This window comes from Lucilia cuprina, chromosome X, assembly GCF_022045245.1.
Source record: "Lucilia cuprina isolate Lc7/37 chromosome X, ASM2204524v1, whole genome shotgun sequence".
Classification (NCBI taxonomy): Eukaryota; Metazoa; Arthropoda; class Insecta; order Diptera; family Calliphoridae; genus Lucilia; species Lucilia cuprina.
Window position 1 is genome coordinate 13,224,998 of NC_060949.1, and position 27,988 is coordinate 13,252,985.

The window sequence follows — 27,988 nt, forward strand, 5'->3', positions numbered from 1 at the left end:
ACGGAGGCCAAGGTACCCACCTCCATAGTAGTATTTTGCTCACGATTGCAGGATGACGACGACACGTGACTCGCGAGTAGATCAACACTTGCCGCCGGTACTGGGTTAGGAAAAACGGGAAAACTCCCCCGAGAAGAAAAATTGTATAATTTAGTAACTAAATAAATATTTTTTTTGATTATTAAGTATTTAATATTGATAGGGGTAACGGAGCACACCGGGTATTAGCTAGTAATTTATAAATATAAAAATTAATGTGTGTTTGTATGTTTATATGATTGAACGTTATAGACTACTCAACGGCTGAACTGATTTTCTTAAAATTTTCACAGCGTATTCCTGTATGTCCGGAATAGGTAATAGGCTACATTTCATTTTGAAATTTCATGTGGGCGAGGAGACACGTCCACAATAAGAAAATATAAAATTCGTATATATGAGATAATATATTTTTTCGGAGGTACTTTAGTGTCAATATGATTATATGGTATAAATAGTGGGCGGACTAGCGTTAGGGGCCGTGGCACCTCCCATATTAATTAAATACAAAGATTCGTTTATCATCGAACCTATTACAGTTAGAAAATTTTGCATAAATAACTTTAACGTCCATGTAATCATTTTGAGTGATAAATTGGCGGACTACCCATGAGGGGAGCGGCACGTCTCATATTAATTAAATAAAAAAAATTCGTTTATCTTGAAATAATATAACAGTTAGAGTCCTCAAATTTTGTCGGAGGTACTTTACTATCAATATGATTATTTGGGATAAAAAGTGGGAGGATTAGCGCTAGGGGGCGTGGCACTTCTCATATTAATTTATTACAAAATTAAATTATCTTTGAAACTAATACAGTTCGAATATTAAAATTTTGCACGAATAACTTTAACATCCAAGTAAACATTTTGGGTAATAAATGGCGGACTTCCTATGAGGAAAACTTCACCTCTCATATTAATTAAATACAAAAATTCGTTTTTCTTGAGATATTATAACAGTTAGAGTCCTCAAATTTTACAGGATCCACTTTAGTGTCAATATGATTATTAAGGATAAAATGTGGGGGGACTAGCGTTTATTTGTTTACTTATCTTAGAAACTGTTACAATTAGAATCTTACAATTTTGCATCCATGTAAACATTTTGGGTATTAAAGTGGGGAATTCGTATATCATTTGCAGTATAACATTTAAAGTATAACGTACTTTTAGTGGGGACTTGACATCTCCCATATGAATAAAATACAAAATATTGTTTATCTAGAAAACATAGAACTAGATTCATAAAATTTTGCATAATGGGGGGCTTGACAGCACATATATGAATTAAATACAAAATTTCGTATATCTTGAAAACTGTTAGATAAATTAAAAATTGGTGAACTTGCAATAATTTGCTTGGCATCTCTCATGTGTAACATATTGTTAATCTGGAAAACTGTCGTGGTTAGAATTTTCAAAATCTTTGATTGGGCCGTTATTCTGGGAATTTCGAATAAGCCATTTTTAATATATGGACTCTTTGAAATCCATGGACTCCTGTTTATTTTTGGACACTGTGACACCTTTGAAATTGTCATTATGTCCATGGACATTATGACTCAATTCAGTGTGTCATAAGTTTTATGGACATTATGACACACAGCCTTATTTTTTATGAAGGTTGTATACAACTGTGAAAATTAGCAATTTCAAGTTGGAGATGCACAAATTATTATATTATTAACAAGCTAATACCCGGTGTGCTTCGCTACCCCAATCGAAATCCATTTTCTGGATGCTTAAAGCTAGCGGAGTTGATTAATACAACTAAATTTTTAGAATTTTGCACCAAGAACTTTAATATCCATCTGAACATTCATATCATGAACATTCTGTTAGACATGCTTCCAAGAAGATCGTTGAAATCAGTTTTCCATAAATACCGAAGATTTGAGCAAAAATCTGAGACAACATCTGAAAATTTCATAAAAAATTGAGATTTTTTATTTATGCTCAAACAGAAATTGCAAAAAACAACAACAGAATACATAATCATACGGTAAATTTTGTTATTGTACTCTTGTTTATAAAAAGAAAGCAGAGCGAGAGCAGCAGTAGCCATAAAAATTAACTTTTTGGTACTTTTTTTGTTTTTAAAAGGTACTTTTGGAATTTTTTCTAATATTGAACCTAGAAATATGTAATTAAGTGTGTAGAGTCTGAATCTGAGAACCCATAAGAGGGATTTTTTTGGTACTTTTTCGTTTTTCAAATGGTACTTTCAGAATATTCTATAAAATTGAACCTAGGATCTTGAAATTAAGTATGTTGATTAGGAATTAGATGAGAACCAATAAAAGGAAAATTTTGGTACTTTTTCGTCTTTCAAAAGGTACTTTTTGAGTTTTCTATAATAATGAACTAAGAAACATTATATAATGTATGTAAAGCCCGTATTGACAAAAACACATCAAATGAGATTTTTTGGTACTTTTTTTTGTTTTTAAAAGGTACTTTTTGAATTTTCTTTAATATTGAACCTAGAAACATGAAATTAAGTATGTAGAGTCGGAATTAAGTGAGATCCGGAAAAAGTGAACTCTTACTTGTTATGTTTAAAAATATCCGTTAAACGGAGAAAAACTTTATGAATAATTTGAATTATTTATGTAAAAATCTGAAAATACCAAGCATCTCGTAAACATATATTATTTTATTTAAATAATGGCATAATTGGTATGTATACAAATATGTTATTTAAAAAAAAAATTCTATTAGATGTTAACATATTACTCAATATTATTTTTTTTTTATATTAAAATCTCTTACGGAACACTTAATATTAAGAAACGCATATGAAGTATTTACCCGGCTGGCGGCAGCTGACTTCTATGTTATGGCTTAATTTTGAAATATATTAAATATTAACAAATTAAAAATATATACGTACACTATGTAGAAAAAGAGATTAACTAAAAAAGTCTGTTCCGGAACACTTTATATAACAAAACCCATATGAGGTATTTACCGTTCGGCGGCTGCTATATTATGGCGAAATATTTAAAATTACTCCGCCGGAGTAGAATTATCCATTCGCAACAAATATTCATTGATTCGTAACATAATATTTTCATGAATATGTACTTTTTTATGTTTATTTTTCACAAAAAATTAAGTGTTACTTAACTTCAGGCACTCACTTAAATTTAGCAAATTAATCTGCCGGAATAGAATTTTTCGTTTGAAACAAACATTATTCAATTCTGAGTATATTTTTTCTTACAAATATTAATATTTTTATCTTTATTTTTTAATAAAATATAAACATTTTACAAAAATTTTTCATCAAATGAATTCGCCGTACTTATGGTTTTTTACATCTGCGAAACCAAAAGCAAAAACAAAATACATGTAAAATGTTGTTGTTGCAGAACTGCCACCACCTTATCTGAATTCGCCTTGATCAAAATTTTGACGTGTTGCCAAGGCGAATTCAGATAAGGTGGGTTTTTGTGGTGGTATTTTTTTTTTGAATTTGGTTTGCGTAGATGTAAAAAGCCATAATAAGCACGGCGAATTCATTTGATGAAACATTTTTGTAAAATGTTTATATTTCATTAAAATATAAAGATATTAAAATTTGTGCGGAAAATAATGTCTGTTTTAAACGAAGTTATGAGAAACTTCTTTGTTTGTGAAAAATAAACATAAAAAAGTACATATTTATGTAAATATTATATTACGAATGAATGAATATTTGTTGCGAATAGATAATTATATTCCGGCGGAGTAATTTTCAATATTTGGCCATTATGCAGCAGCCGCCAGACGGGTAAATACCTGACATTGGTTTTGTTATATAAAGCGTTCCGGAACAGACATTTGTTAGTTAATCTCATTATCTACATAGTGTATATATAAAAAATATATTGTTTAATTTGTTAATATTTAATAGATTTTAAAATTAAGCCATAACATAGGAGTCAGCTGCTGCCAGCCGTGTTAACACTTCATATGCGTTTCTTAATATTAAGTGATCCGGTAGAGATTTTTTTAGTTAATCACGTTATCTACACCATTTTAATATAAAATATAAATTAGTATTGTGTTATATGTTAACATTTAATAGAAAAAAATATTTTTCTTAAAAAACATATTTGTATACATACCAATTATGCAATTATTTAAATAAAATAATATTTGTTTACGAGATGCTTTGAATTTTTAGATTTTTTACATAAATAATTCAAATAATAAGTGATTAAGTGACCTGAAAGAGATTTTTTAATCATTCACGTTACCTACAAAATTTTAATATAAAAATAAAACAATATTGTGCAATATGTTAATATTTAATTGAAAAAATATATTTATTATATACATACCAATTATGCGATTATTTAAATAAAATGATATTTGTTTACGAGATACTTGGTATTTTCAGATTTTTTACATAAATAATTCAAAATATTTACGAAGTTTTTCTCTGTTTAACGAATATTTCTTAATATAAAAATGTAAACAATATCAAACTTTGACCACAAAGTATACAGAGATGTCACTTTTGACATTTGAAAAAGTCTAAAATCAGCTTTTGTTTGATTTTGAAATTGTTTGGTGTGAAGAGGTGTGTCTAAAGCTAGAGTTGTTTTTTTCCATATGTTTACAAATGTATATAGATAGTGGACACATTTATAACGAATTTTAATAATTAAATTAATATAATTATAAAAAGTAAAAACACGAAACACGATTTTTTTTTTAATTTCTTTCTTGGTCTTTTCTTTTTTTCTATGGCATTTATGTTGAAAGTAATGCCAACTTTGATATTTTCTTTGACATATTTCAGAGTTTTATCTCTCTTACTTTATAGTTTTCGCGTTTTTTTTTAATTTTAATCTTCATAGCGTTTAGTATAATTTTTTTAATAAATATTTACTAATATAAGAAGTACATTAATTTTAATGTTTAATTTTAAATTATTTCAATTAATCGTAATAATTAAAATTTTTTGGATGTACATTATTTTTAAAACATTAACATCACTGTTTTTTTGTTTGTTTTTTCACCTTTTTTGTATTTTATGTCAGCTGTTTATAGCTGTCACTTAACGTTGCAGATTGAATTCTATTTTCTACAGGTTCATCCGCAACGCAACTTCAACGTTACGGCCAAACTAACGACTTACACTGGTTTTCGTAAGCCAAATACGAATCAGCTGATTCATCACGGAACGGAACGTAGAGACTAACTGAGCCTTTAAGTAAAAAATTATCTACTGATTGAATAACACCAACCTTATATGAATTCGCCTTACGTGTTGCCATACAGCTTAAACTTTTTTCAACAAATCACAACATTAAAAAAGAGCTGAGTTGTCATCACTTATAATCTGTAAATACAACAAATGTCTTTGTTAGAACTTTACAGCGCAAAAACAAAAAAATTGTTTAATAATTAATAAAATTAATAACAAGTTTCTAATTTAAAATGCAAATGAAGGTAAGAAGGCTTGAAAAATTGCAGTTAATACATCAAATTTATAAAAATCAAAACGAAAACATGTTCTTGCATGTGTACACAATTTAAAGTATACAATGTACTTTAGTTGAAAAAAGAGTTTAGAGGAGTTCTATTACGTTCATGTTGATTCGGTTAATCAAAATAATGCTTTTTAAATAATAGTGTTTATCTTTTGTAATAATTATCTAGAAAATGTGCAATATATAAAAAAATATCAAAGGACAAAACAAGAGTCAGCTCTAATGTATATATGTAAATGTATCCATGTATTTATACATAGGTATATGCAATTGTTTTTAATTTTTAACTGAAATGCGAATCAATTGTAGTAAAAATATACTTTCTACAAATTTTAATGTAGCTGGAAAAATGCATAAAAAATATGAATTGCGCCACAATATAATTAGGGAGCAAATTAAGTGTTCTAATCCATCTGATTTTTAGAGTTTTTGGAGCAAATTAAGTGTTCTAATCCAGCTGATTTTTAGAGTTTTTTTTTTTACTACCTTGTAGCATTTTACGTTTTGAGTGCAGTGATGGAAAAAAAATTATCCGCTCTATTAGGGTCCGGGAGTTATGGGCCTCCAAAGTTTTGATATATAATTGCATATATCTTGATCAATGATAAACGGATATGGTCGATATGGGTATCATTGGAAAGGTCTTTGAAAGAGCTTTCCATTGATATGTAAGATGACAAATATAATTAACCCATTGAGAGCCAGGGTCAATTTTTATGATTTTTTCTTTTGACTTTTTTTAATAAAGTACCGTTATCTCTAAAACATACCGATATAACGGTACCTCGTCTCACATGAGAGTTTGTAGACAACATTTGGGGCTTTCCTTTGATATATGTTTGAAAGCTATAACCCATGAAATGCAGGAGTTATTTAAGTTTAAAATTTTATATATTAGTCAATTTTATAAATCTCAAGTCCTTATTATTTTATACGGTCGATATGAGTATCAGTGGATATGTCTCAGATATACCTTTCAACTGATGTATGTTGTAACTTATATATTGGAGCACGCACGTATGTATGTAAAATGGCATTTTTTCAAATTGGATTTTTGGATGAAGTCATGGCAGCATTAGGCAAAAATAATCTATGAACTAATTTTTTAATTAATAACAAAAACACTTTTTTCCTTACTATTCGTTTTTTTCTATTTTAATTAATAACACGCAAGCAAATTAAAAAATCCTTATGAAAATATTACAAGACGGCATTAAAATTTATTATTTATTTCCTTGGTAAATTGGCTTCCTCCAAAATGGTCAGTAAAATCGTTGCTGGTAAACTGTATAGGATATAGGAGGTGTCCCGCCAAAAACTTCTTGGATTATGGTAGGAGACATGGTAAGGATTAAAAAAATCCTTTCGTGCAAAAATTCGGTAGAGTAGATCCTTGAAAAAGGGCCTTTCTCCAAAATGGTCAGTAAAATCGTTGCTGGTAAACTGATATAGAAAGTATCGCGCCAAAAACTCCTTGGAATATGGTAGGAGACATGGTAAGGATTAAAAAATCCTTTAGTGCAAAAAATCGGTAGAGTAGATCCTTGAAAAATTGGCTTCCTCCAAAATGGTCGGTAAAATCGTTGCTGGTAAACTGTATAGGATATATGAAGTGTCACGCCAAAAACTCCTTGGAATCTGGTAGGAGCATGGTAAGGATTGATAAAATCCTTTCGTGCAAAAAATCGGTAGTAGATCCTTGGAAAATGAGCTTCCTCCAAAATGGTCAGTAAAATCGTTGCTGGTAAACTGTATAGGATATAGGAAGTGTCGCGCCTAAATTCCTTGGAATATGGTAGGAGACATGGTAAGGATTGAAAAAATCCTTTAGTGCAAAAAATCGGTAGAGTTAATCCTTGGAAAATAGGCTTTCTCCAAAATGGTCAGTAAAATCGTTGCTGGTAAAATGTATAGGATATAGGTAGGAGACATGGTAAGGATTGAAAATATCCTTTCGTGCAAAAATCGGTAGAGTAGATCCTTGGAAAATTGGCTTTCTCCAAAATGGTTAGTAAAATTTTTGCAGGTAAATTATACAGGTTCTAAGAAGTGTCGCGCGAAATACTCCTTGGAATATGGATTAAAAAATTCTTCCGTGCAAAATATCTACCGACTAAATATTTGGGAAAATGGAAAGTCGATAAGTTCAAATTGTAAAAGTCGAAGAGTCGACTTTTCATGCATATACTGCAAAACGTCGAAAGTCGATGTTTTATTTAAATTATGGAAGTTGCAGCGTCGTATTTTTTAGTATTAATTAAGAAAAAACGGAGCTACTATTATATTTTGAGTAGATTTTGTCGTAATCTACTTATATTTATTTTTGATTTGGGAAATCTAGTTAAACTCCAAAAGATTTGGCTCGAAGCACTAGATTTCATAGTGGTGTACACTATATATTTTTTGACATTAAAGTAGTTTTAATTTTATCCCATATTTTGTTTGATATTAAATATTAGAAAAATATAAGATATACATATTCCATTTATATGTAGTAAATAATTGAATTAACTTTTTAAAATCAACTCTTCATTAATGTTTTCCAATTTTTTAATTTTGTCGATATTTTGATTTTTGTCTATTTTCTTGTAAAGTGTCGTAATTTTAAGAAAAACCAATGCTGCATTACTAAAAACTACTAGACTTTGCCGAAATAAAATTTCAAACTATTTTTTTTTTTTTTTTTGTAAAATCTAGATTTGGCTCGAAATCTAATGTTAATTTGAAATTAATCATTGATAATATCTAATAAAGATTGTAAATGTATAGATTTATTTCATAAATGCCACCAATTTAAAAATGTATAAAAATGTATGTATACCAATCGGCTCAGAATCATTTTCTGAGTCGATTTAGCTATGTCCGTCCGTCCGTCTGTCCATCCGTCTGACCTTCCGTCCATGTAAAACTTTTAATCAAACTACAGGTCGCAATTTTGAAGATAATTCAATGAAATTTGGTCCCATGGATGAAGCCTATTGAAAATGGTTAAGATCGGTCCACCTAGACACCATACAACTGAACCCGGCGAATAGCGCTTTTAAGTTCATAATTATGTTTAATATACTCATATCTCGACAAAAAGCTGTAAAACAAAGTTCTATACTAGACTTCATGACCTTCACGAATTCTATTATAATAGGTCCTCATATGACCCTGGTCCATATGAAAAGCCCCCATAAAAAGTTCACTTAAATGTCCACAATTTTATTCAAAAATATACGGCTTAGTTATTAAATAAAAAAATTATTTTCAGTTAATCATACTCAAATTTATAATTGCCATTACATTCAAATTTATAATTGATTACAGTGACAACGATATTGTTTAAATAGAATTAAAATGACAATTATATGTTTTTGAAAACAATATATTGCTACAGTGAACATAACTTAATTATAGTAAACATGTCAAACTATGTCTGTTCTCTGCGCGTAGAGTCTGATTTAGGTGAGAACCCCTAAAAGGGAAGTTTTGGGTACGTTTTCGTTTTCCAAAGGTACTCTTTTGAAATTTCCATAATATTGAATCTAGAAACATGAAATTAAACATGTTGAGTCCGCAGTAAGTGATGTAAAAGAAGACTTTTTGGTACTGACTGTTTTTTTACTTTCTAATTTTCCTTAACAACGTTAGTATGGCAGAAAACTTTAAATTTAATTATACCGAATGAAATTGCGTGGTAGAGTGCAGAAAGCCAATGAGACACTACAAGTGAAATCGGGCGCTTTTTACAGATTATTTATCATTAGTTTTTTGGAAATTTTCAAGGCAGGGGAATTTCTAAATGGTATTCATGATCCTAAGATATCATTGCTGAAACAGTCTTATATCCGATATCACAGGAAACGTCTAAAACAATTTCACAACCACAGTGCGTGGAAACTGGAAGTTGCATCAAAAAATGAGAGAAGCTAAAAGAATTTAATATACAATTTTGGAGGCTTTGAATAAGAACCGAAATAGAGCCAAAGTAAAATGTTATAATTACAGTATAATCGGTAATATTCAACAAAGCTGCAAGGCTCCTAGAAAATTAAAAGGATCTGTTCCTGATATGTAAATAAGACCCCAGACAATACAAGTTGAGGAAGATTGTAAGGACCGCAGCTTGTGGGTATTGGAACAGTCAACCGTCTTATAACGATGTGGTTTCTGAAGGATTGCTTGATGTGTCGAGCTGTGAAGAGGTTGATTTTGGGAAGTTCATAGTATACAGATACGGAAATGTGGAAGACTGTGGAAGACTTTGTGCCTCTTCGGGATAAACAGTCTTAAGCGGGAGATAGTGTTACGAAAATGTATTTGCGTTTAAACTTAATGATGTTTAAAGGTCAGTTCCGTTAATTTCTTAAGCCGGCTTTACACGATCACACAAGTAATATGATCTGTCAAAATGTTGTGTAGAAGAGTACGGATGGGATCTAGGGACCTTTCTTGACAGAAAATTGTAGTGGAAGAAGACTATACAAGAACGGCTTAAAAAGGGTCTTAATGCCTCTAATGGTAAGAATTGGATTTTGCGACCGAACATGGTAAATTGGGTTTACACGTAGTAAGGTCCATTATTACCTATGGTTGTACTGCGTGGTGGGTAGGAATGAGGAAATTCAGCTATAGATTAATACTCAGTAAGGCTCAAAGGTGTGTTTTTTGGCATAACAAGTGCCAGGGGCAAGCGGCATTGGATATCATTTTGAATCTGCTCCCAATTGAGAAATATGTTGAGAGTGTGGCGGCTAGGAACTTATTCAGACTGTTTGAATCAGCTCTAGTAAGACCGAAGGTGGTAGGACTAACAGGAATTGATGGAATTGCGAAGGGCATTTGTGATCATTTGGTTACGACCCTGGACTTCGGAGTAACACCCTATATGGAAATCCGTTCCATTAATTCACATAGAACTGAACCCGACAAATAGGGCTTTTAAGTTCATAAATATGCTTAATATAGGGTACGCGGGGGACCATACGCCACTTTTTTTTTAAGGGTTGTAATCTGGGACAGTGGCATAAAATATGCCCTACCGCCTCCTGAATCTTGTGTGTTACCGACCCTATTACTCCTAAAGGTTCCAATTGAGCAGTGTCCGGTTATTACCCCTACTGAAATCTTTATACTCTTCGTATCCAATCCTAATAGCATTCTGGTTGCTTTTGGATTTAACATCGGCAATAATGTCCTAGAAACCCTACAATTGAAATACTCGGAAATTAGTCTATAGTAATGAAAAGTGGGGGGTTTTACCGAACCAACCCTTCTATCGAGCTCCAAATCCGAGCCCTGTCGGCCCAATTCATCTGCAATCTCATTTCGCTGTATGTCACAGTGTCCCGGTACCCACCACAGCTTGAATGTGTATAACCTGACTAACCCTTCCAGGTCCCTTTTACGAAGCTGAAGTGTAACGTTTTACACTGCAAAGCTTTTAGGGCTGCCTGACTATCAACATAAATCGTCACTTCGGACACCCTAGTAATGTATGCCTTAATAATATCCACGGATTTCCATATAGGGTGTTACTCCGAAGTCCAGGGTCGTAACCAAATGATCAGAAATGTCTATAATATAATATAATATACTTACAATACTAAACACAATTCGCAAAATTCAATTTGCCGATTTATATGAAATTTTGAATCATAAAAAATTTAAGTATAATTTCATAAAAACACTAGTATTTTTAAGCCTCTTATGAACGTTAAAGCGAACCTTATATGGAGGCCATGTCAAAATGTAAACCAATTTTGTCCATTTTAAATACCAATCAATCTGCAACAATAGTTTAGGTCCTATCGTTCTTTTACGAGACTTACAGACTGACTGACAGACATATCGTTTGAGAATAAGGATCTAAAAAATTTCAATGTTACAAATGAGATCAAAGATTTATAGTCGAAACTAGATAATTTATAGCTTTTTAATCACTTTCTGGCTAACTGTTTTAAATCAGCCAGGATGTATAAATTTTTAGCATTTTTAAAACTTTTTGATGATGTAAAAATTTCGCCGAACACCGAACATTGGCCGAACCTCACTTTTTACCGAACTCCGAACCCGTACCCGAACGTTCGGTACGGGTTTATTATGTTTTCAAAGAATTGAAAACATAATAAACAATTTACGGTGTTTTCAAATAAATAGAAGTATGACAGTACAAGTCGTAGATGCATAAAAAATAATATAATAACAGTGCAAATTAGAAGTTAAAGAATCGATTTTGCTGATTTTAGATAGCGATCTTCTCGAGAGCATTTTTAACAGAATTATTGAAGATTCGGATCTCGCCGATATATGGGGGCCTCTAAACACTGATTTCAACAAACACACAGATGGACGGACAGACAAACAGACGGACATCAACTCCGCTACCTATCCAGAATATATATACTTTATGGGGTCGGAAAATTATATTATAGAAATTAAAAACGGAATGACAAACTTATATATACCGTTCTCACGAAGGTGAAGGGTATAAAGAGATACAATTAATAGAAAAAGAATTATATGCTTAAAAATTAAATTATTTCATTGAAGAGTTCGGTAAAAATGTTGAATGATCAACGCATAAAAATTATTGTCTTATAAGCGGAGTAAAGATTGAAACAGAAATTGGTGCAGCTCAAGCTTTTGTTAATTTATCTAGAAATGTTGGTGTGGAGTTAGAAGAAGCAAACATAGGAGATGCTTACTTTTAAAAAAAAGAAGAATTCTGCTAATCCCAAACAAGCTCTTGTCGTGAAATTCAGTTCCAAAGTGTCAAAATATAAGCTTATAACTGCTGAGTCGAAATTTAAAGACAACGAAAGTACGAAAAATGCCTTTGTTAAAGCAAAGAATCTCTGGAGCTTTTTAATTACGCAAAAACTTTGAAATCGATTGGGTATCACTCTATCTTCACAACTGGAGGGAGAATTTATGCAAGGAAAGTAGCATTTGAAAGGGGCAAAGTCATTAAGTGTGAAGAAGATGTTGATAAGTGAACAATATGTTTATAAGTGAAGAAGATGTTGATAACCACAAAAAATATAAAAGTGTCAAAATCAAAACGTCAACAAGTTTTAGATGAAGATTCTAATTTTTCTGATGAAGAAGAACAATCGCAATTTATGTCGCCAGTCTAAATTATGTATTTCATCTTATTTTATAATTAATCTTTCTATGATCTCACAAACAAATTATTTATTGAATATAGAATCTTTTAATATTATTTCTATAAACCCAAGAAGCATTTCGTCCATTGGCAAGTTTTTGAGAATTAAAGAATTAATAGCACAGTTTGAAATTTTACCCAATATTATTGTTGTTCAGGAAACTTGGTTATATTCAAATCTTTAACAAATATGCAATATTCCTGGATACAATTCAATTCATTGTTGTAGACCTGATGGCTACGGCGGAAGTTCTCTTTTTAAGGACTGTCTAGTGAATTTAACAAATTAATTTATTAATTTTGCATACAAAATATGTTATTAAATTTGGTTTCTTTTGATAAATTCGAATACTTATTAGAGACACTGTATATGTGTGTGGAAACTTTAAAGAGTTATGTTTGCCTGTAGATGTTCGTAAATTTTTAAAATGTAGTAAATTTCCAGAAATTTCATTATGATTTTATGGCTTTTTACGATCTTTGTGCACGTGTACAAATAGAAATTGTTATTGTAATTGAAGTAAGAAATAGGACATACGATGTGTCAATTAGGTTTTTGTATTAAAAACATTTGTTGATGCAATTTATTTATAAATTTACAGGTCAATAATATTTTTAATTTTTGTATTTTGTAAAAATAATAATGTAACATCATAATTGCATCATATATGTACGTATGTATGTATGTATGTATGTATGCATGTATGTATGTATGTATGTATGTATGTATGTATGTATGTATGTATGTATGTATGTATGTATGTATGTATGTATGTATGTATGTATGTATGTATGTATGTATGTATGTATGTATGTATGTTTGTATGTATGTATGTATGTATGTATGTATGTATGTATGTATGTATGTATGTATGTACGTATGTATGTATGTATGCAAGTTTTTGTTTTGCAAATAAACATTTTTATTACACATTTGTTTGTCGCCATAAAACCTTTTTATCCGCACACACAACCATCTTTCACATACAGTGTCTCTCATAAGTATTCGAATTTAGGTATTATATAAAAAGAAACTGAATTTAATAACATATTTTGTATGCTAAATGAATAAATTAATTTTATACCCTCCACCACCATCAGTGGTGATAGAGCTTTTTTGGATCGGTCCATAATTGGTCATAGCTCCCATACAATGTCCCCTCCCGAAAATCACTTAAACGCGCTTAAGTTATTACCAAATTAGGATATCGATATAAAATTTGGTACAAGTGCTGCTCTTATATACAGACATATTATAATAAAAGATTTTTTTGATCGGTCCATATTTGGTCATAGCTCCCATACAAGGTCCCCTCCCGATAACCATTTAAAGGCATATAACTCATTACTAAATTAAGATATCGATATAAAGTTTGGCACAAGTATTACTCTTATATACAAAAATATTACAGTGAAAGCTTTTTTGGATAGGTCCATAATTGGTCATAGCTCCCATACAAGGTTCCCCCCTGAAAATCACATAAACGCGCATAACTCATTAGTAAATTAAGATATCGATATAAAATTTGGTACAAGTATTGCTTTTATATACTGAAATATAACCCTGAAAGATTCTTTGGATCGGTCCATATTTGGTCATAGCTCCCATACAAGGTCCTCTCCCGAAAATCACTTAAACGCGCATAACTTATTATTAAATTAAGATATCGATATAAATTAAGATATCGATAAGATATCGATATATACAGAAATATTACAATGAAAGTTTTTTTTTTTATCGGTCCATAATTGGTCGTAGCTCCCATATAAGGTCCCCTCCCGAAAATCACTTGAACGCACATAATTCATTACTAAATTAAGATATACAATTTGGTGCGAGCATTTAAGATTCGGCACAGCCGAATATAGCACTCTAACTTGTTAAAACATTAAAAATTCTCATTTACTTAAATTAATTTAGCTTTATTTAAAAATAGTCCATAAAATTACCTTCCAAAAGTATACGAATTTTTTCTGTATTTCAAATTTGACTATATTATACGAAACACAAAAATTAGAATCGAATGTTTTTTACTAAAAATTGTTTTAAGGGGTAACTATCAACCGAATGGATATATTTTTGGAACATTTGGTCCACAATTTTGGGACATTTGTACCATATTTTCATACAATACCATTAAAATTACGATTTGTGACCATTTTTTTCTCTTTTTCAAGAGATAAAACCAAAATTTAATATTGGGATTTAATAGATTCCTTCAGGTATTTAAAAATAATAATCTTTGTTATAAGGATTTGTTTTTAAGCATTCCATGAAATATTTTTGGTATCGTTCTTCTGTTTCTAATTGAATTATCTGGATCTTAAGTTCCTTTTCGTACCACTAGGATCGATATTTTCCAACAAAGTTGGCTAGTATATATAATTGTAGATATTAGCATTAATATATTTTAAATTTTCGAGATATCGTAGCGGTGTACAACTACAAAACATGCCTTAACAAAACGTCATCCTATACAGTAGATTTTAGTTTTTACTACTCATAACATTCACGATTATGTTACCCATTACAACAACACTGTACGTAAAAAATTTTGGGCTTATTTTGATTATAGTAGATAATATTTAAACAGATATCAATATTTTTGAGTTAGACCAGAATGATATGGTGACATTCAGCCTAGAGGCCATTGGTTATAAAAATAATGATTCTACTATATTGAATGGCGTTTCTTCGAGGCATGATTTGGAGTTATAAACTTCCACAATATATTGAAAACTTAAAATGCATAACAGCTGATATCTAAAACAATATATAGAAGACAAGTTTCCCCGAAAATTTTTGACCCTAGTATTATAAAAATGGACTTGAGTTCCAATAAATTGAATTAGAGATAGAAGAATGATTCCAATAATATATCTTGGAACGTTTAAATACAGATTCTTGTAATAAAAAATATTATTTTTAGATACCCCAAGGGGTATATTAAATTCCAATAACAAATTTCGTATTTATCTCTGGGAAAAGGAGAAAAAATACAAATATTGCCAAAAACCGCCATTTTAATGATATTACATAAAAAGATGGTACAAATGCTCCAAAATTGTGGACCAAATGGTCCAAAAATATATCCATTCGGTTGATAGTTACCCTTAAAAACAATTTTTAGCAAAAAAATCATTCGATTCTAATTTTTGTGTTTCGTATAATATAGTCAAATATGAAATACAGAAAAATTCGTATACTTTTGTGAGGTAATTTTATGGATTTTTTTAAATAAAGCTAAATTAATTTAAGTAAATGTGTATTTTAAAAGTTTTAAAAAGCGTTATATTAAAGCTAAGGACTGTCTAAAGAATTTAACAAATTAATTTATTAATTTTGCATACGAAATATGTTATAAAATTTGGTTTCTTTTCATATTATGCCTAAATTCGAATACTTATGAGAGACACTGTATATATGCACGTACATCCTCCTTACAAAATTATTTTTTACCACCGCCATTAAACCGGTTTTCGTGCACACATTTTCTGTGTGCGAGTTTTATTCAAATTCTATTCATTACCTCTTGTGAGAGAAATTAAAAAAACAATATATATAAATATCGCACATGAAGTGAGCATAAAAAATTAAGAGTTTTAAAAAAAAATAGATCTCGCGAGATTAAAAATAAATCTCGTGAAACTGAGTTGTAAAACGAGAGAAATAAATAAAATTGTATTCACGAGTGCAAAAAATGCCTACTCTGTGTAGAAGCTACTTTTTATGATTTTTGAAAAGCTTTTGATCTTGTTGACCATGATATATTACTTAAAAAACTTTCTTATTATGGACTGCAAGGCAATGCTATAAAATTGGTCAAAAGCTACTTATCTAACAGATTTCAATATGTGGTAATGAATAATGTGAAAAGCGTCATAAAAAATGTTAAGTGTGGAGTGCCGCAAGGAAGCGTATTGGGACCGTTATTATTTATAACATTTCTAAATGATATAGCAAATCTTAAAATATATGAAAAATTAATAATGTATGCTAATGACATAAGTTTGTTCTATCTATGTAAACACCATCTAATATTGAAATCCCAAATGGAACAGGATGCTGAGCTTTTGCAGGAATATGTAAGACTGAACAGACTTACTCTGAATAAAGATCAAACTAAGTTAATAAGATTACCTAACTAGATGCGCTAATCCACAGTCACTTGGGTTACCTGCCTATGGTATATGCGTTTAAAAAGACAGCGGATTTTAAAGCTCTTCAAAGTTCGCAGAATACAGCTCCTAATATTGTATTTAATCTGCCAAGAATGTATTCTACGGTATCATTATGTGGAAACATGTCAAAAACTGTTTTACCGACTTATGGATTGTACAAAATGTAGTTATTAATGTATATTTTTAAAGCTGTAAATAACATTGGGTTTCACACTATTGAGTTTATAAGAAATCAAGCTTATTTTAATACACGAAGCAGTTCTAACTTACAAGTTAAGAGATGTCGATTAGAAGCAACTAAATAGCGAGTTGAATATATAGATTGTTCTGAGTTTAATCACCTTCCATCAGATTTAAAATATATCTTATGAATTGCATTATACAAAACAACTTTAAAACGTTACCTACTTCATGAAATAGAAATGCTTTATGTAATTAAACTAACAAATTTTAATTTTTTTCTTTTTTATATATTAGAAAGCAATTGTGTTTTCCTCATACAAGTATAGATGATTTTTCAAGAGAAATTTTTGCACCTGATATTTATTTTAGTCCAAAGTTCGATATCGATAAATACTTCCTTAAGCATGTCATTGATTTTTGTTGTATCATTGTTTTTGCATAAAATATAAAGGTCGTCAGTATATAGACAGTGATCAATATATTTGTGCCTTTTGATGATATTGCTAATTTGATTAAAAGCTATTTGAGAAAGAACGGCTGATAGCGGTGAGCCCTGAGGAATTTCGTTTTTTAATGGATATTTGTGTGAAAGCTGTTGGATAATTATTACATTTATTGTTCTTCCAGTTAATAATGATTTAACGTAGTTAAATATATTAGGGCCCATACCCCAGTCTTTCAATGTATCTAATACTATGTGTATTCCAACACGGTCTTGATGAGAGCGATTTTAAAACACAGAAATCGATGTGTAATAAAGCATCTGCATAATTTTGTTTAAATGCAACTTGGTTAACAGCAACAAGTTTATTTTTTCAATATACCATTTAATTCTGTTAGCGATAATGCTTTCCATGATTTCAGAGAGGCATGGTAGTAAAGATATTGGTCTATATCCTAAAATGTTGTTAAATCCTTATTGGATTTGGGTATAGCTACAACAGTTGTAGTTTTCCAGGAATGTATTATTGTGTGACGTACAAAAGCTTCATTATATAGTTGAAGTAAGAATTCTTTGCTCATTTGATAGTTCTTTGATCATCTGATATGTTATACGATCATGACCATGGCTTGTTCCTTTAACTTTATTAAGAACTTTTATTAATTCACTTAATGTGAGTGTAGATTCTATTTTGGAAGCGTCTAAATTTTGGGCCTGTATATTTAGGTTCTTTAAGGAATTATTTTTGGCTGTATTAAATTCTGCAGAGAAATTGTTGTTAGAAGAATATTCTGACCACTTTTTCCCAAAGAAATTGGTAATGGCTCTTACATCGGTTATAGTTTCACTATATGTGTATGATAACGGGGAATCCTTAGATATAGTTTTACTAAAGTTTTCAAAGCATATAGCTTTGTCTATTTTAGATTCCAATCTTAATTAAGAATTAGCTTTTTTGTATAGAATTAGATTTACCTTTAATGGGTTTTTTTTATACCCTTTACCTTCGTGAGAAGGGTATATATAAGTTTGTCATTCCGTTTGTTATTTCTATAATTCTATCCTTATAGATAGCGGAGTCGATTAAGCCATGTCCGTCTGTCTGTGTGTTGAAATCAGTTTTTAGAGGACCCCAGATATCGGCGAGATCCGAATCTTCAATAATTCTATAAGACATGCTTTAGAGAAGATCGCTATTTAAAATCAGCAAAATCGGTCGGTAAATAACGGAGATATGAGCAAAAATCCCAGACAACCTCTGAAAATTTCATCAAAAATGTCATATTGTTTCATGCTATGTTTAAAAAGCAACAACAACACTGTATATCAGAAAAAGATGTACACGTATGTGTGTAGATGTATTTGGTTTTATTCAGCTGTGTATTTTTTTGTATGTTTGGATGCTGTTGGCGTCATTGCATTGTTATTTTATGTTTTTGTTTTTCTGCGTTTTTCGTTATGTATGTTTATATGTCTGTTGGTTTAGATGTCTTGTGTATTTTGTTTTTTATTCTTTTTGTTTAGCTTTTGATGTAATAATAATGTAGTCGGGAAAAAATTTAAAATTTATAAAATATGTTTAAAATACACTATGGTGAAGGGTATATAAGATTCGACACAGCCGAATATAGCACTTTTACTTGTTAAATTGCCATTTTTACTTTTGTCCATACGAAGATGTGATAATGTTGCATTCCATCAGGGTACAACACGTTTTTGAATAGGCGAAGTTTGAGGAATATGATGATTAGCAGAGTCTCTTATAGTTTTGCTTATGACTGAATTATCATTGTTTATGTTACCTGGCATTTGTTTGTGTTCCAATGTTGTTGACAACCATTAATCTATATTCCCAATTCGCTTTTTTTCTTTTTTCCATTTATTAAAAGTGTTGTCTTGATTGGAGAATGATCGCTATGATGTAGATCATCAAGTGTTTGACAAGTTATTAATGATAGTAACGACGGCGAACAACCGGTAATATTTATATGGGTAAAAGTGTTGTGTGTTGAAAAATGTGTGGTATTACCATCGTTTATAATACATATATTATTTTTGTTAAATGAGTGTTCAATGATAGATCCGCGGTTGTTAGTTGTATGTGATCCCCATATTACATTCCAACTGTGTACATCTCCTGTTAATATAATAGGAGTGTGTATGTTGTTAAAGAGATCATTGAAATCCTGTGGAGAAAACGGTTCATACGGTTGTATGTACGGATATTATTGTTACTTTTATATTTAACGTAATTTCAATTGAGATGTTAAGTATTTTTGATGTATTTGTAATACGTTTATGTGGGATATGATCACGGATTAGAATTCCTAGACCACATTTAATTTGGTGTAAGGTTTTGGAAGTAGCAAAAATAATTTTTTGGGGGAATTGGAGTCATGCTTACTGAACAGTGGGTTTCTTGCAATGAAACAAAAAGTGGCGTCTGCTCATTTAAGATGAGCTGTAAATCTATGTAGTTTTAAAGGTTTCCTTTGATATTCCATTGTATAATATTGAAGTTTGACATATTTGTTCAAAGAATTAATTTACTGTAGGCTTATTACTCCATTTAGGCTGTTCCATCTAAAGTCTAACGTCTGTTAGTAATTCTTAGAGGTGTATTTTGAGATGAAGTGTTTATTTTTGAATCTCTTGAGTGCGTTGAGTTATTTGAATCTCTTGAATTTGTATTTGTATGTTTAGTTTTTTTATATTATTTGAGTTTTTAATAGGGTTTGAGTTGTCTGTATGGTTTTTTGTTGTAATTCATTTATTTCTGGTATTGTTGTTTGAAGTTTGATCTTTTGATGGTTTAGGGCAAAGAATAATAAGAAATTGGACTATGACATTGTTTTATAACAATAACATATCCTCTCCACAATACGTCAAAACTTTTTCGCGAAAATATGAAGATAATTTACCTTCTTTAACATTTTCTTACCCGCACAACACATTTTTTTAATTTTTTTGTCCATTTTCACACCGTTAAATGGCTCGAAAAAAATATATTTCTCTTTTACAAAAAGTAAAACATAAACGAGAAATGTATTTTTTTTTTTAATTTTTTGACAATTCATTTTTGAGGAATTTTAATAAAACTAGTAAAAAACGATGTTGTAAATTTTGGTATTGAAAACTGGAAATAGATATAAAATAAACATAATGTTTTGCAAATATCAGAATAAACAAATTAAAAAATGTATTTACTTATTAAATGTTTACTGATGAAATGTGGAATAAAAAGATAAAAAATTTGGGAAAGTATACATTTAAATGTTTTATATTTTTCCTAATAATTTTAAGTACGTTTTTATGCAACTATGTAGGTTTGGAATCAGTGGTGAAAGTGGTTGGAGCTGCAATACTTATACAAAAGTTCTACCAATACATTCTTAGAGTTAGGTACCTAATGACAACTCCTTTAGGTACCAACTGACAAGCCCTGATTTCTTTATATTCTTTGGTTTATGGTTTGATGTTGTGAGGGTAGCATTTGCTGATGTTGTAGAGTGCATTTATTTATTGTTTTATATTTTTTGTTGTTGGATCGGTGTAGGTGATTGCAGTTAACACATTGCACATTAATGCATAGTACATAATTCTTTAAGTAAATTGATGACGAGCAGACTTTACATATTGGATTGGATAATATTGACTGAAGTCAAGAATGTGAAGAGGTGTACTTAATATGTTACCTTCCTTAAATTTTGTTATCTTCCTGATAGCAACAACTCCTTGGGTTTTTATTCGGTTTTTGATTTCTTGTTCGGATAATTCTTTAAGTAAAAGTTTTCTCCCGAGGAGGATTCCATTGTTTAGGCGATTAGATATTTTAATTTAAGAAAATTATCAAAAACGAGAATGAAAGTAAAAAACACGCCGTTGAAAAGAATATACGAGTGCTCAAGGTTTGTATTAAGAGAGAAAGAAAAATATTCAGTTTTTTAATAAAATAATTTATTAATAAAAAAATACATTAATAATAATGGTAAAATTTTATGTGTAACAGTATAACGCATAAATTTTTTTCATGCAGCTTTAAAACCAAAATAAGAATTTTTATAAATACAATCGTTAACATATAAGGCACCATTTAACTTTCACACTAACTTTCACAACACCTTTAAAGTGATGAAATTCAACATAAACTTCTTTATAAGAACCAAAGTTCTTTTAATAAAGTTTCAGAAAAGTCGAATATAACACCCTTATAAATATATTTTTAATTTTGTTTTGCAGATGCCTATTTTTAAATGTAGAACTCCAGTATAAATAAAAGTGCCTTAAGCTATACACTAAATTTAATATTTTGTTTAATCCAAGGTTCATCTACGCCCCATTTTCCAGCATTCTAAAGGAAAAGGTAAGAACTATTACATTCACATTAATGTACATATTTTTGAATAGCCTATTATTTTCATCTTTATTGAATTTTTGTGTTAATCTTATTTTACATATTTAGGAAAACTACTATATAAAATATAGTTAGTTAGTTAGTTAGTTTGAAAAAATAATAAAATGACGGTAACGTATCTCCAATGTTTAAATTAAAAAAAAAAAAACTTACTTTTTCATAAAATTGTTTCAAATTTGGCTAAATGTTTAAAAAAATGTTACAAAATAAACTTTATTTTAAAAAGGGAAGAAAGTTTAGTCAGTCATAACCATATAATATATAAAATATTTTTTATACAATGCAATCGGTTTCATAGCTTATCACTTTTGTACGTTTATACGTCAAGGTTTACATTGACAGCCAGCCAGACGGACAGGCTTAGCTTCGTCGATTCACAAAACGATTATAAGCCGATTATTATACTTTAAGATGGGTATAGGACGAATATATGTTACAAACATCAGCAAGAACCCTTTATACCCTCCCCTCTAAAGTGGTGTAGGTATAATAAATATCAAATAGATATTTATTTAGATATAATAATTATCTAATAGATATTTATTATACCCATGTCCATGTAAACCTTGTGTGCAAGATACAGGCCGCAATTTTTAAAATAATTCTATGAAATTAGACACACGCCCAAGGACCAAGCCTATTGAAATTTTTTTCGACTAGCCCCTGAATACGGCCTTTGAACTTATAATTTATTTAAATGATCTATTATGTCAACAAAAGTCAATAAAACTTAGTTTTATTGAACTTTAAATGACACTATCGATTTTTGTAATGATTTGACCCAAGCCCCCAAACTCCCCTTCAGAAAATGTCTTGAAGGTCAAAATTCAAATATAATTTCTAATAAAACCCATACACCGTATCCCCTGAATACGGCCTTTGAACTTATAATTAATTTAAATGATCTATTATGTCAACAAAAGTCGACAAAACTTAGTTTTAATGAACTTTAAATGACACTATCGATTTTTGTAATGATTTGAACCAAACTTCCCTTCAGAAAATGTCTTGAAGGTCAAAATTCAAATATAATTTCTAATAAAACGTTTAAAACTACATAAAAATATTAGTTATTTTTCACTTTTATTATTTTGAGCAGAAATAAAAGCTATTGTTAGGTCACTAACCACTGTACTTATTTTTGGTAATGACACTTTAGTATTTTATTATTTGTTTCTCACTCCAATTCTTATTACAAGCGTATTGTTGTTGCTCTTGAAGATGCAATTTATTTTTTTTGGACACTTAATGCATGTACTTTTTTTTTGCATATTTTGAATATAAGTAAACAGTTGAGTTGGTACATTGGAAGTGAGAAACAAATAATAGTACAACAACAGTGTAGCCCTTATTTACAAGATCAATTGTTAGGCTTAATTAGGTGGAGGTGTTGCGCTGTTGTTATCAGAGAGTTTAGAATACAGAACAGTTTTTATATCAGATAGTGGTGACGTCTGTGAGTCATTATTCGTGGAGATCATTTTAGGGGACATTAAAATACTAGTTGGCCTTTGCTATTTGCCTGATGGTGATTTGTCCGCCTTTGAGAATTCTGTTGGTGACCTTACAATCAAATGTTCTCATTGTGTCATTATGGGTGATTTTAATACAAATCTCTTTTCTCCCATTGACTCGCTGTTAGTCCGTTCTATGTGTCAAAGACTTGATTTGACATATCATCATAATTCTTTGCCCACTCATTATCATGTTGGTTGCGATAGAACATCTTTGATTGATTTTTTCCTTATAAGTAATAAACTATCCGCTTATATATCCGGCCAAATGCAGTGTCCAGGAGTATCCAGACATTCCCTTATTTTTATGGCCGTTGACATTCCAAAGCCATCTTGTCCGTTATTTGTTTCGTACAAAGATTATAAATCGCTAAGGTTAGAGGATATTGAGCTTTCAATTAATGATTTTGATTTTAGCGGTATGTATTTGACCAATAATGTTAATTTACAACTTGGGATCTTAATGTCGAGTATTAACGCCTTACATGATTTAGTTCCTATAGCTCGTCGTAGGTTTAGTGTGAATGGAGATAACTGGTTTAACAATAGGGACATATGTTACCACATTTCTCTAAGAGATTTAGCATATGCTCATTATCTTCGTTGCAAAAGTTCATTGAATTGGAAAATTTTCTGTAGATACAGAAATAAGGTTAAAAGCGTTATAAGGAGACTTAGAAGTCGTGCTCATGCTCAAATCTTTCAAGATTCTAGCCCTGAAAATTTGTGGGGCTTCTTAAGAAAGAATGGATGTCTTGAATCTCGGGAACATTTAAATTTGTCCAAATACAAGACCCAGGGTATTATGATGGCAGTGTTGGTAATCAATCTGTTTCCAATTTTTCCTTCTCATGCATTAGTCATGATGAGCTATACCTGGCATTTAAGAAAATAAAATCAAATGCCATTGGTCATGATGCCATTCCATTAAAATTTTTGAAAATAATTTTTCCTTATATTTCATCACATTTGCTTCACCTTCTAAATACCATTATCACAACATCGACTTTTCCTCTCTACTGGAAAATTGCTAGGGTTGTTCCAATCACAAAAGAAGGAACATATATTAAAGGACCATATATTAAAGGTAGTGGAACATATATTAAAGGACCAAATGATTGAACATCTAGAACGTAGATCATTGATTCACCCTTCACAATCGGGTTTCCGACGTGGCCATAGCACAACTTCATTGTTGATTTCTTTGACTGATTCTATTAGACAGTTTTTAGACAGTCGTAAGAATGTTGTATTAATTTCGGTAGATTTTTCTAAAGCTTTTGATAAGGTAATACATTCTAGATTACATATTAAGTTGTGTCAGAATTTTGAATTCTACTCTCAAGCTTGTAATTTAATTAAATCTTACCTACATGATAGATAACAGTATATTTCAATTGGAACTTCGCTTTCCCACACTCGACGAATAACTAGTGGTGTCCCACAAGGATCCGTTATTGGGCCACTTTTTTTATGATTTATATTAATGACCTTTTGCTCAAGTTCAGTGGTGTTTCTTGTCTGCCTTTTGTATATGCTGATGATGTCCAATTTGTTTGTTATTCTGATAATGAATTTGTTGATGTATTAAATGAGGGTATTAATTATATACTTCATGTTGTTGCATAATGGGTATCAGAAAATAGTTTCCTTGTTAACCCTAGTAAAACTAAATTAATGGGTTTGGATTTGATACTAATAGAATGAATGTTATGATTAATAATTCACCAGTTGTATTCGTTAATAAGATAAAATGTTTAGGTCTTGTTGTTGATAACTTATTAAATTTTTCTCCACATATCAATTATCTGTCTTCTCGAATATCGTTTCTCTTAAGAAGATTGTATTCAATAAATTTTAATTTGCCTTGTTCAATAAGAAAACTAGTCGCTTCGGCTATCTTAATGCCCCATATAATGTATTGTTCTGAAATATTTACGGGTACAGGAGCTCAGATGCTTAGGAAATATAAACAAATCTTCAATAAGATTATACGTTACATTTTTGGTCTGAAAATACAGGATCATGTAGCACAACATACCCTTAATTACCTTGGTTCATCTTTTGATTATTTTATTGATATTAGGTTATTATTATTTTTTTTTACAAATCAATTGTTAGAGGTTATCCTATTTACATTGTTGACAAATTTCAGTTTTCTCATTCAACCAGAAATACCCAAATTATATTTCCTATAAGGCACTTAAATTGTCTCCAGAAATCCTTTCAAATTAGAATCTCTAAAATTTGGAACGCGTTGCCTAGAGACTTAAGAAAATTTTCATTTACACTAAATCAATTCAATGTGAAATTATTGGAACAGGCAGAATAGGCACCTTAAAATGTTGTTTCTATTTTTCTTTTTTTACATATAATTTATTTAAACTGTATTTCAAGCTTTTAATTTTTTGAACCTGAATACATGTATGCCAGCATTCATTTTTGTGTACATATGTATGTATTTATATGTTACTTACTTATTTTTGATCTTACTTAACATTTATAGATCTCATTGAATATTTTTTATTTCTAATTAATTTGTACCATTTAAAATTTGCAAATGTTAATATTTATATATTTTATTTTGCTGTTTTGTAGTTTTTATAAAGCTAGTAGCTTTAATTAGCCATATAAGGCCCTAAGGACTCGGTTATGTAATGAAGAATTAATAAAAAAAATATTTTTAAATAAAGAAATCATTGTCATAGTTGAATTCATTCGAACAACATTGTGTCCGAGTTTTCAAGTTGTTGTGTGTTGTCATTATTAGTTGTCTGAAGAGTACTACGCGAGGGTGAGTGAATAGGCAACATTTTTCAAAAGGAAAGTTGACAATAGGAACAAATTATATATGTAAATAAACAAAACGAACAAATAACAAAATTTTAACGAAACAAATGAATACCAATACTTGTATTTTTATATATTTTCGTTTATGACAATTCTCCCTTGTTTATTCTCCCTTATAAGATTACAGTATGTAGGAACAATCTTTTAAAATCTTGAACAGCAAGCTTCTACACTAAGTATCTTGTAAATGTTCTCTTGATTAATTAATTTTAAAAATTTTATAAGATTTGATTTCAAAATTGCACCCAGAAAATTTTATAATTATCTTTCTATTAACGTATTATCTCATACATATTTTAACGGTTAATTAAACTTCTTCTTGTTTAGTATAATTCATTATTATTTATTGTAATTGTAGTTCTTCCAAATTTTACACAAAGATAGACATATTTTGTTTACTCCTGGCAGGATCGCCAATATGTAGGTAGGATCAGTTAGTTAAAGATCTCAATTTTATTTTATATTAAATATTAAATTATTTATTAAAAAAGTTAAAATTATTATATTTTGTGTTTTTTGAATTCTAACATAAATTAATTATTATGTAATAATGAAAATATTTTCAAAAGAATTTTCATAGATAACATGATAATAATATTACTGTTATAATTTATAAATTACAAAGTATGTATCCACAATATTCACTCCCCAACAAACAATTTCAGCAACCTATAGACAACAATTCAAAGAACCTGAATTGCTCTATAACGTTGCCGGTGAAGAAAAAGCTCTTCATCGTACAGCTATTTTTGACTTTTTCGCTCAGAAATAACTATTGTTTTTTGATAAAAAAAATTATATGGACACAGATGATAGAAAAAATTTAAGATTGTTTTCCACTCACCAAACAGCACATTAGCACCCGAACTGTAAGGAACGTTGAACACTGTCCTTACCATTCTCAGAACTACCAAAAACTGTTATATTTTAAAATGTAGTATACAGTGTATGACAAAAATGTGTAAATAATTGTGAAATATATAAATTTTTGAAATATAAAAAGTTTTATTTTTTAAATCTGTAATTTAAACTAAAATAAAAATCCACTGAATTATACTTCAGAAAAATAAAAAAAATAATTAACTCATTTACACATTTTTGGCGCGTGATAATAAAGTAAAATTTTATTACAAATTAATACTTTCTAATACAAAATTGTATTATTTTGTATATTATCTTTGGATCAACGATAGTTTCAACTATGAAATGTTTACTCCCAAAAAGTTTGCAACACGCTTTATGAGTGGTACACATCCATACTTCATGGCACCTGTCTCAGAAGTGTTTTTACATGAGTGTAATTGAAATCCCTATTTTAACATAAATTCTCAATGGGGTTCAACTGTAGCGGCTCTAGAAGCCATATATAGATATCAAATTTTAACACTTTTTTGTCATTATCCAATTGCATCATAGTATTTTTAACGTTTTGACCCCAATCATTAAAAATATCGCGATAAAATGGTTCATAATATCAGTAGACATTTCGGCATTCGTGCTACCATTAAATTTTTTACACTTCTCGTACGCCTAAAATAAAAGATTTGCATCTCCAAATTTCATAACGCGCATTATATCACGGTCTCTTAATGGCGCATTCGGTTTTCTATATACATGCTTTGGTCAATCTGGTCTAAAAATATTAATTTTTGCTTCATCTGTTCATATAACATTGATCAAATTGTTAAATGACCAGGTCGTAAAACCATTTAGGGAATTTTA

At 29.9% G+C, this 27,988-nt stretch overlaps 1 protein-coding gene across 3 annotated transcripts in view; it reads left to right on the forward strand.

The window, feature by feature from the left end:
- Window positions 1-5,330: 5,330 nt before the first annotated feature.
- The window catches only part of LOC111685236 (RING finger protein 11), a 91,323-nt gene continuing 68,665 nt past the window's right edge, over window positions 5,331-27,988 (forward strand). Inside the window, exons 1-2 of one of the 3 annotated variants that reach the window (XM_046956306.1) lie at window positions 5,331-5,487; window positions 21,728-21,851. The gene's annotated coding sequence lies outside the window, so the exon portion shown is untranslated. Of the gene's footprint in view, window positions 5,488-5,633; window positions 5,789-21,727; window positions 21,852-27,988 lie in introns of those variants that run through there. The other 2 variants (XM_046956373.1, XM_046956342.1) reach the window with 2 other exon arrangements.